Source organism: Bacillus rossius, assembly GCF_032445375.1.
Source record: "Bacillus rossius redtenbacheri isolate Brsri chromosome 4 unlocalized genomic scaffold, Brsri_v3 Brsri_v3_scf4_2, whole genome shotgun sequence".
Taxonomy (NCBI): Eukaryota; Metazoa; Arthropoda; class Insecta; order Phasmatodea; family Bacillidae; genus Bacillus; species Bacillus rossius.
This window is the reverse complement of record NW_026962011.1, coordinates 31,954,046-31,966,127: the sequence shown is the minus strand read 5'-3', so window position 1 is coordinate 31,966,127 and position 12,082 is coordinate 31,954,046.

Below are 12,082 nucleotides of genomic sequence, written 5' to 3'. Positions count from 1 at the left end.
CCAAGGGCTCTGACGTCAGCACCGTGGCAAGCGCAGTGCTCGAGTATCAGTGGTGGACACACAAATTTTTTGGGGAAAGATTTTGAAAATAAATAGTATATAATATACATAGATAAAAATAGTGCGTGGAGTCCCTCCGAGCGGAAGAAGTGAAACTTCGTAATGTGGAAATGAAAATAGTAAGGGGTAGAAATTGATTTTTAGTGAAATCATATTGCATCAAATCAAACTAAAATAAATCATGAAATCATTCAACGATAAAAGCTGTTTATTTAATTAAGCGGACGGGTTCGCCCCAAGGAGAAAATAGACGAGGCGAGACCTCGTGGACATAGAGAAATGACACACACTCACTATATATGTGTCTATGAAACACACATTCACTCTCGCTCTGTCTCTTTCTATTCCCCCTCCCCAGGAGCGTTAAACGTTTAACGCAACCTTGTTGGAAGTCACATTAGAAGTTTCACTTCAAAAACAGAGATAGGCGTAGTTCAGGTCCGAGCTTTTGATTTTTAGTGGAAACGTCGCGATAAAGTATTTCGTATTAAATTGTAATTTAATTGTCACTCTAATAAAATGGTCACACAGAGTAATATAATGGTTACAGAACAGATAAATCAGGCGCATTCGCCTATACTAGTACGATGACGTCACAGGCACAACAAACGCGCGCAGCCATGATCTATCAGTTGTTGAATCAACCATTGTTCGCGTATTATTAGTCTCGTGGTTATTAGCGATTCAAATCTGGCGGTATTTTGTCGCACAAGAAAGTTCAAGACTAGCTCTGTAACGAGAGAAATAGTCGTGTTCACGTCAAATTGAAATTGCAACACGTGTACTGACACATGGGCCTACAGTAGTAGCCATATGCGACGTGGTCTCTCACACAGTAGCATATTGTCTTCATTGATATTATGCAAATGTTTTCTTAACTTCGGGGCGGTTATCTCTATGTGTTTGTTCACTTGCAGCTAGCCGCGTGCGCACGATCACAATGTATACTACGAGGAATGTTCGTAAAGTAAGCTCCGTTTGGTAATTAAAAAAAAAAAAACTCGCGAGAAAAAGTTTTTGACAAGTTTTAGTTTACTAAATATCTGCTTTACATTACTGCCATTCAGTTTCGAACATTTATTGTACCGCTACACCAGTTTAACTAACCCCTCTGCATAGATGTTCGCCGCCTAGGAATGGAACGGACGCCTTGGCGATAGGCATCATGGACTTCGGATGCGCATTGCGTGTAGCCTAAGTACAGGCGCTTAGTAAAAATCTCCGAATGATGGTTATCGCTTTTGTGACTAAAAGCATTGAATATATATAATGTATAGAAGTCGCGAGCCCAGGTTAAATTTTCTGTCCGGTTTCGCAGAAGAATTGTTGTAGTTCCAAGCTCCGCCGCTGCGATCGCTTCAATCGCTGGGTATCGACAGCGCACGCCCCTAGCGGTCTTAGGGCGTACTAGGTTAACCAGCCAGTCACCCTCCCATATACGGGAAGCTGGTATCAGCACCGTTCGGCGACCTTGACGATAAGTATTCCTTACCACTGACTTTGAGAGCCACGAAACCCCGGGAGAAGACAGTTACTTGGATCACTGTATCGAGGGATTGTGTACCCTAGTAACATGAAAATTAGCTCCTAAGAACTTTGTATCAGGCCTTCAGTCCGTGTTGAGTTTAAAATATGATTTAATTTAAAAGTTAAATACCTACTTATTTTAACTTTATTTCGCATTGATAATTTTATAATTTCAGACATGCTGAAGGGTAATAAATGTGCGTACACGGGTTGTCAGAATACGAGGATCGGTTCACAAGGCACATCAATGTTCCGTTTTCCAGTTAAAAATAATGACAGGGATGTTGTGAATTATAACTTGCCAATTTTGTTTTACATTATTTATCAGTTATATACTGTGTAAAAAAAGTTGACGCAAGTATGCGAGGAAAGTCCTAATTATTTAATATGAATTAGTAAAGAATTCTTTTCTATTATATTTAAAATATCCACGTTTTAATTACTTTAAAAAACTAATTATATTACAGCAACCACATATTTTTAATTTCATCATTTTGACTAAAACCGAGTGAACGCTAGTTAATTTTCGATGTAAATTTTAATAAACGCAAAGTTTTAGCCAAGTATTACCCACGTCGTCTGTCATAAAATGCATTTGTTTGGCAAGCGTTTCAACAAAATTTTAAGATAGATTGCAAAATGTGCTTAAGAAATAACTAAACAATTAATTATTTGTGAGTAGATAGACTGCAGCTGCATTAGTATTTTTTGTTTATTACTTTACAATATTAAGATGTTAGTAGCTTAATGATCGCTGTCAAAAAACGTCATGTGAAAAATTTTGCGTTTATTTACCAGAGAACATACTTTTTAAGTGGATTAGTGTAAGAAAAACATAAGCTCGAACTTTTGTTTTATACAAAAATAAAAACAAAAACGTGGTAAACATTGGTCCACACAACCACCTCCGTACTTTTTTTAAGTAGATAAAACTGTATAAAATACTTTGAATTCTACCGTTATTACTTAAGTTATGAACAATTTAAATTCAAAAATATTTTATTATGTATCCAGAAAAAAAAAATTCACCTGGAAGACACTTATATTGAGATTCTAAAAATTAGGTACGCATTTAAACACGAGTGTTATAGACTTCTAGCCCAGTCAAAGTATATTTTGTGCTCAAATTCAATCCGTTGTTTATGATTTTGTGTTTCAATTGTTCAGTGGTCTGCACGGAACGTCACATCAACAGTCATGATAAATAGGAAATGATAATGTAATTGACATATTTTGGGCAAATAGAGGAATCAGTACCTCTTATCGGCTATATGACTGTGTAGTAAGAATCCACCATTAAGAACAAAGTCAGGGTTCTCCAAGTCCAAATTCTCCCTCGTCACATAAAACATGTACAGGGTTGCTTTCTTGGTTTTGCGTATCCCAGCTTCGTCAAAGAGAGCTAAATGAAATGGAGCCAACTCATACTGCATATACATGATCAAGTCATCCTATTTTTCATCACTTATCGTTATCCTCTGGAAAACTAACAAATGATAAATGAGCTATTACAATTGAATGTAATAGTGTAGCTAATATTCGCCAGAGGGAGAGCTTGATCTTTTCGTGTCAATGCTTGATTAGAATTTTTCCAACATTACTCTGTATTGATTGCTCGCCAATTACTATAGCATTGAAAAAGGTAACTGTGGCATCCCCTACTAGTCCAGTTGCTATATAGATGATTTGTTGTGTTCCAGGAAATGGTGGGTGATTATTTAGCTAAGCAGAGATCTTATATTAATCTGTGGCATCCCTACTTCTTCGATATTGTCAGAAATCTAGTTGTTCAAAGATATAAAATGAGTAGCGCATAACTCTTCAATGATGAGCAGATGCAAATGCAGTCATTCCCAAGGTCCACTCGCTCAAGAACTTGTCAGTGAATCCTCGTCCTCGTGTGAGGCTTCCAACAATTTTCATGTTACGGTAACAGCGTTTGGCATACAAGAAGCACGGTTCACAAATATATAGGTCAGTTGCTATAGGAAAAAGGTTTGAGATAAATAAAAAAACTCATTTTTTAAGTGAAACTATCTCAAACAATATTAGAGAAATGAAAAAGTGAAAATAATTTTTTATAGGATTTTTAATACTCTTTCATTTTTTTATGAAAACCTTTTTTCTTTTAAGGTTACTCATTTACGAGATATTTTTTTAAAAATCAAAAACAAATGCCTTTTTTTATAATCCTTTCTAGTTTCTGACTACCTCACTTCCTATTCATCATGACTTTTGATTTTAATTCCCCTGGACACTACTGAATACGTGCAAAGTGTAACAAAAATATCGGATTTAATTCGAGTACAAGCGAAATGTTAGCATATTTTGACTGGGCTATTTATTCTCTCATTAGAACTATGCTAGTTTGAAAACTTTCAACAAACGTTTCTGACAAATAATCTCAGTCCTGACATATGACAGTTGATTATTCCTCTGCGTTTTACACGATCATTTTTTTACATATTTCACAGATGATGAAACAAACACGTACATTTTCTAACGAGTCATTGATTTATAAACTTTCCTCTATACGTGTCAGTGATTGCACGTGTGTAAGTCGTTTGCTAAAGCTCGACAATGAAATATTTTACATTAATTAATGTAAAAAATAGTACTTACTAATGAGATTATTTTACTTAACGTATAAAACGTATACGTAACGAATACCTAGGGACAATAACACAATAGTTTTGTTAAATGTCATTAGATGGCATTGTGCATGTTTCGTATCGTTAAGAATGTACGGAAGTAAAAGTTAAAAAAATTTATACGCAATGGAAGAGTTTTATATACTGATATTTAGAATTAAATAATTCTTTGAAATTTATATTGTACTCTGTTTTATTTTTTTTAAAGTTGTTAAGTGATATTTAAATTTATTATGCATATACATATAATATAAGGTAAATACAGCTGTGGTATATGGGAACTTGCACGATTACAATTTCGCTCAAAATTACTGGGCATCATTTAGCCACAGTTTGTTTCACTTAAGATGGCTTTAGATTACATTTATTGCAACGGATTAAGTCTTTGGCCGCTGAATATTTTACTGTAAAATAAACAAAAGTTATTAATACATGATTAGCTAGTCTTGCACTACATGAATATGTGTTAGTTTTGTTTATTGCTTCACCAATTCTTAATGCTTCATATAATTCATATGTCAAAGTCACAAATTTCGTTGTACGAACTGTCAAAAATGTCACCTACTATGGTAGGATGATTATGTGGCTTTTTTTACATTGAAAGTTTTTGTGCATGTAAATAAACACTTCAAACAACTCTAGAATACAGAGAACTGTTTTTCGCTAGAGTTTTATACACCAACTTAACTCAAAGTTACTGGGCCCTCATTATTTGTAAATTATAAAGATGATAAAATAGTACGTATAATCATTTGTTTGTGGTATTTTTATTTTACTTCCACCCATTTTTAATTTTTTTTTTATTTGACTTGAAACGCAATTTAATGCACTGTGTTGTATAATGCTCCTGAAGGAGAATTTACAAACCAACTTTACTTCTGAAAAGTATAGGTAGTAAATATTTTTAAAATTTTGTATAAACTTTTTTTTAGATCTAGCCATGTTAATAACATATTAATTTATCACTGCAAAATAATATTCACTGCACGTATGCGAACATAAATATTATGTATGTACATGTTTACTGTTTAGTTATTTCTTTGACATACAATATTTTTCCCCGATAAAAACGAGTTTCTTGTGTTAGAGCTTACTAAAGTTTTTATTAATGCATGACTAAGTTCGTGCACAGATTTACACTGATCAACTATTTATATAACAGTGTCTGGTATTTTATAATTTCCTCTTTGCATACATTTGGTTTAATTTATATTAAAGTGGATTCTATGAGGTACTTTAATTAATTTGGTGAATAAAATATTTATTTTATTTCCAATTGGACCGATTTTTATTCAAATACAATATTTATTACACCATCTGGAATCCAACACCAATGAAGTACTGATATATGTGGCTCTTTTTAAATAATTGTGTAATATTTCAAGGAATATTTTTTTTGCTTTCGGTTCTTTAAACAAAATACATTTGTGTTCAATATATTTACGTATCGTTTTGACGAGCATAACCTCCCGCCTTGTCAATGCGCTGGCCCTCCACACAGCAACGGAAACAAAATACAAAAGATAGAGAGAGAGAGAGAGATAATACGCGCGCGACCTTGAGACAAGCGATACTATAGCGCTCTAGCGTGGGAGACACTAACCACGAGTGCCTTCTTTTCGAAAGCAGAGCTGTCTGGCGGGGGAGCTTGCAACTACCTCAGTTTTGATTCCAAAACTGGCAGAATAAATCGTATCCCCTCGCGACTTCTATAAGTTATATATATTCAATGCTAAAAGGCAGGCGCGGATCCAAGGGAGGGGGGGGGGGGGCGATAGGGGCGATCGCCCCCCTCTTCACCCAGGGAATCAAAATCGATGGTGCCAAATACATAAAGACCTGCGCAATGTCTTACATGAAACCGAAATATTGATAGCTGTGTGCCACATTGACACAGAGTAACTTCACTCTGTGTGTTTCCTTCATCCTTCATCTTTTCAGCTGTCCTGAGCTCAAGGGAAAAGCGTGACTTGGAATGTTGGAAGGGGGTGGCGGGCGACAAGCTGGGCTGTCCCGTTATTGGAGTGGAGGTTGGAGTGAGGAGAGTTGCAGTGCGACCACAACCAACCCCCCCCCCTCCCCCTCCAACAACTATACGCCGCGCCAACAGATGACTGCCTTGCCTTCTCGGCAGTAACCTACTGTAGGCAGTGACAGGACAGTGTTCAGTGAAAGTAGCATCATGTTCGACGAAACTACTGATGCTTCACGAGTCCCAGTTAACACTTGTTTAGATGTATGTACACAAAGATTCAGTGCACGAAGATTTTTTACAATTTTTAAATGTTCGACAATTTGTGAACAGTGAGGACAAGGACCACGATGAAGTATATGAACCAACTGTAAGTTGTAAGTAGTACTTTCTGCTCTACAGCATCACTGTCTTGACCTAAGCCATTGTGTTAGCATATCCATAGATGGGTGCAGTGTCATGGTGTCAGAAATTCGTGGTGCTGTGGCTGAAGTCAGGCGAGAATCTGTGAATGCTGTTCACTGTCCATGTCACAATCACGCTCTTAATTTGGCCATATCAAAATCTTCCAGCGTCCAAGCAGTTCAAAATACTATTGCAACAATGAAAACGATAATCTCGTTCTTCACTGCATCATCAAAATGCTCAGCTTTACTCAAGAAAGTTTTATGTCACCAACTCTCTGGACAGTGTGAAACTCGTTGAATCGAAAGACACGATGGCGTTGTGCAGTTCCGAACATATTTTCTGAAAGTAGCTCAGGCTTTAGAGTGTGTTACATTTTGGAAAGATGCTGAAAGTGCTGCAAAAGCAAAGACTTTTTTGACTGCACTTGGTGAGAGTGAATTTATTGTCACAGTAATCTGCTTATCTGATATGCTGGGAGACACTCTTCCTTTGAGTAGACTATATCAGAAGACTTCAATAGATCTTAAGGGGCCCGCCTACCTGGGCACACATACGGTGTGCAGAGCTTCAGGAAAAACAACGCGATTTCAAAACTACTCGAGATATCCGAGTGGGACCTATTTACGAATAGCATTTAAGAGTTCGCTGAGGACCGAAAAGTACTTTTAATTTCGGATTAAGTTTTTAAACTGTATTTTTAGAAGCGTTAAAATGCCTAAAACGCGTGTTTTCAGAGTAATTTTTAGGCATAAAAAAATCAGTACAGATTCTTGAAAGCACTTAAGGGGCTTGCATAACACCTTTATCTTCATTTCTCCGCCATATAATGTTACGGTCACCGCTCAAATTTCACAGTTATCCTGTGACGACGAGACGAATGCGCGCCAGTTCAGAGACTTGCGCCTAGAGGCGATACCGCGCTGGAAGCACCAGCGAGCGTCGCACTTATCACCCCGCCTCACTAACACACACACCCCTGACGAGGCGGGCCCCTTAAGGTTGCCCAAGATATTCTGGCAGATACTCTTTCTGTTCTAAATACAAAACGTACACAGTGTGAAGAGCTATTTTCTCCAAGGTTAGTAGAGAGAGGTTGTCTCGATCCCATAAGAACAATGTAGACAGCCCGACACTCCGCTCTGACGTCATCTGCAGCCCCGCCGTTCCCAGCCGTAATACTACACCTGCTGACTGACGGCTTTCTCTTATCACCTCGGCTCGTTTCACATGTCTGATACGCAATACTTATAGTATTTCATTTATGCTTTGTAGATTACTGTTAATTATAATCGCTTTGATATGCTTTTCAAATGACAACATACTGTGACTGAAAACAAGGATGAATTATTAATTTCAACACATTTTTTCAGTGACAGTAAAATTTTTCAAAATATCAATGATGAATCCATGAATTTTTAAAAATTAATATAATTAATATGTAACTAGTAAACAAAATGGTTTATTTGTATTTATTTCTCAGCAAGATTATAATATTTAAAATAATTGCATATCAATTTCTTTGTGTTTAATAAAAGTAACCATAGCTCATTAAAATGTTTTGGGAATGTTTGCAATATAAATAAACTGAAGTTAGATTTAAAAATGAATTTCTAACATGAATAGAGCAGTTTTTCGTGTAATCGTTTCATCCTCGAGCGTTTTCTTCACGTTTACTTCGTCAAAGAACAATGCATTCAAAGTCTAGCAACGAAGAAAGTGCTACATTCAAAAGTTCAAACATGTTTTACTAGGATACCTTTTCTCACGTCAAATGAAGATGCCCATCATTGAAGAGTTGAAAGTCCAGGCAATGGGAAGTTAAGTTTTTGTTTTAAAAATAAATAACATCGCTTACTGAAATAACGCAAAATGAAAGCGAGAGCTATTTCCTCATTGGTCCGGTTTAATCTTTTTTTTCAACGAAAGTAATAAGTCAATTTGATTTTTTGAAAAAACACTTGAAAGAATATTCCGCATGCGGAACTCTAACGAAGAACGTTTTTTTTGTTTGTTTTTAATATTTACGTTTTCTTTTTTGAGTTTTTTCATGACTTCCAAATTTAAAACTGACTTTCTTTCAGCAAGAAACAAATTTTCTTTAAGAATTTGGATTTCATTCCTAAGGATTTCAACCGAGTCATTGTTAGAACAAGACTTTGAATGCTTTAACTGACTACAAGAACATGTTTCTTCCTCACTTACATTTTAATTTAAATCTACAATTAATTTACATAACATTTATTATATTCCCTGCATTTAACTCGGTCTTCTCGGCGCACACGACTTTCCAATGTTTCTACAGGTGTTGTAATTATAAGTTTTAATGAAGGTACAGCATTTGGTTTAAGACGTCTTTTAGCACATGTTTAACAACTCAGCTTTCAAGTCGGGCTCGTAATCATCATCATCGGTAAAGCGCTCTGAACATATGCAAGTTGTTTTTGGATTCCACTCACCATCACGTTGGCATTTCTGAACCCATACTTTCAACAGATGATCATCGCGTGGGAATTGATGATATTTTATATGATTTGTTTCAGGTAAAGATTTTGTTTTTACCAAACTATTTGTACACACAGCCACTGTACACCGCGTACCTGGCATTTTAATGTTTAAATACAACTTTTTAACAGCGTTTAGCCTAGCAAAACAAATTCACTTTAAATTAGTGTTCTTAACATTTTGCCTGCTAGTTATAATTAATGAAGCACCTGTGCACTTATGATAAAAGCAACACTAACATTTTATAACACACGCACTCTCAAACTCCTTACAACAATAACTCTCCCTGCATTACGCTGTAGTTTGACACATTACGAGCAGATGTGCTTGTAAACTAAGTAACTGATAGGAGCGGACGGGCTGGCAAGCCGAGCCGGGGCTGCAAGTGACGCGATGCGCAGAACGATGCGCAAGCGATCGAGGCAACCTCTCTCTACTAACCTTGTATTTTCTCAACTTTTGAAAGAAGCTGATGGTCTTTCTCAGGAGCTTGGTGTATATAACTATACCTCGACTTGTGAAAAGGCAAAAACACACAAAATTACCCATCAATGAACCCTGTTGAATATTTCCAAAGAGCTGTATTCATTCCCATTCTTGAGCATATTGTCGAAGATTTAAAACATCAGTTTTTGGAAGAAACGCAACAGCTTCACAGCCTGTCAGCTTTGTTGCCAACTTCCTCTTCTAGTCATGTAAATGTCAAAAAAATTTCTACAAAGTTTGGCTCTCTCCTTGGAGTGAATGGGCTAGAAAACGTGGAAAGACAACTTAATGCCGATGTTCGATCATGGGAGGCGAAGTGTACTCGTGAGAAAGAAATTAACAATACTTCGTGTGACGAGGAGCTGTATCCAGGCATCTACATTCTCCTGAAAATCTTAGTCACCTTACCCATAAGTGTCGCTTCGGCAGAGAGAACGTTTTCGACATTGAGAAGACTTAAGACGTGGTTGAGATCTACCACAAAGAAAGACAGACTGACTGGACTTGCACTATTGCATATCCATTATGGCTGCGAGATTGATAAAGAAAAACTGTTGTTTTGCAACTTCTAGTTATGCACAAGACATTTTAATTTTAGTTATTACTACAAATGTTATGCTCATTCTTTAATTATTGTATTTTATTTATTATTTTCTGATAACTTTATCTTTACCAAAACTAATTTTCTGTGAAAAATTTTACCGACTATACCAAAAGATTGACATTTTAAGCACAAAATTGCTATTAAAAAAACACCATTTTGCATGCGAAAATCTATAATTTTTCCGTGGGGTGGACCCCAGGACTTTCTTATTTTAAATACTTTTGAAACATACATTCACCCCCCTGAAATCAAACGCTGGATCCGCCCCTGCTAAAAGGGCGTCGTTTTGGTTGATTTAATGAAAAGTGGGTAAACAAGTACAGAATATGTTACAAAAATTACCACAGCAAAACTAATTTTAACTCCATAAAAAAATCTACATAATGATAACAAATTTATATGGATTAACTGCATGGTTTTTGCAAACTTATCTGCTAATTTGAAACAGTCCGAAGAATGCAGGTACGTGGTCAACCCTCTGCCTGTTGTGTCAGAGCTGACTTCCTATGTCCAATGGGCTTTGCCATCTGACAGATTACACCTCCAGTGCCAGCTGCATTTCAGAAAGGCACGGGGTATTGATTACAAGCCTATCAAATTCTTACGAAAACAAAAAAGTTTTCTTTCAGAAATTGCCAGTGATGTGCAACATCTAACCTTGTTCAGGTTACTTTAAATGCTTGTTAACTCGTAAGTTGTTGTGTTTGTATTTTTGATGTGACGTCTAATAAATCTATGAGTGCCGGCTGCACACACAAAAAAGTGTCCCGTTACGCTCATTGTACGCTTGCGTCGCATCTATCTCTCTTCCACTCGATTGGAACCACCATTGATTTGACTTTTTCGAGGCACATTAAACTTGAAACACTCTCATTCGTTTCCTACTTTTCCTATCATCGTCCTATCCGGCTTACGGTGCGAGGGGTCCTGGGTTCGATTCCCGGGTAAGGCATGGGTGTCAAATATATATTCTCATATTTGATAATGACTGGAAATTGAGATTCACGCTACATATAATGACCCTTTGGCTATGGGCGAAAGCTGTAGGCCACATAGACATAACTATATATATGAAAATAAAGAAGTTAAATAGCAAACATGTATAAAAGTTATTTTTAAAATAATCTCTTTGTTAAAGTAATAAACATATTTGAATTAATGAGTGCAAATAAAAGTAAATTTATCAATTAAATTGTAGATTTCATTTCACTCCTTTGTATCCATACAAAATAGTGATAATTCAATAAAAATGATTCAATTTTATTCATAAAAGTATGCAATCATTTCATTAATGTTTTGTTATGACGTCACGTTAAACTATCGTCCGTAAGCTGACTTTACAGACAACCAATTTTTTTTATAAGAGTAAACAATATAAACAAATGTTCCACCCGGTGATTTGTGGAGAGCCATGGCACAAGCTCGTGTAAGAGGAAAATGGTTTCTATTAGGAGTAATGGTTCGATTATCCTGATAGATGAAGGTATTTCGATGACCAGGTACCCAGTCCCTTGGAATATTTTAATAAAACACTTACGCAATTATTGAATTTATTACATTATTACTTCATCATGTATTTATAAGGTATTAAGAATGCCAGATGTCAATGCATCACAAGTAGTAGGAACAATGGGGAATTCTACCCCATTTCTATGGCACAGTGACAATTATGGTACAAATCATGGTACTCATATTTATGACACACCATAACAGAATTATGCTCAGTCTGCAAAGTGCTGGCATTTTCTTGTCTGCTGGCTGTGGTCATCTTGGTTCTGAAGATTGTGTCATTTTTACGTGAACATTAAGTAATAAAATGTCTACTAATCTTCTCCGGATTATCTGGAGATCCGGATAAATGAAATTCTACTG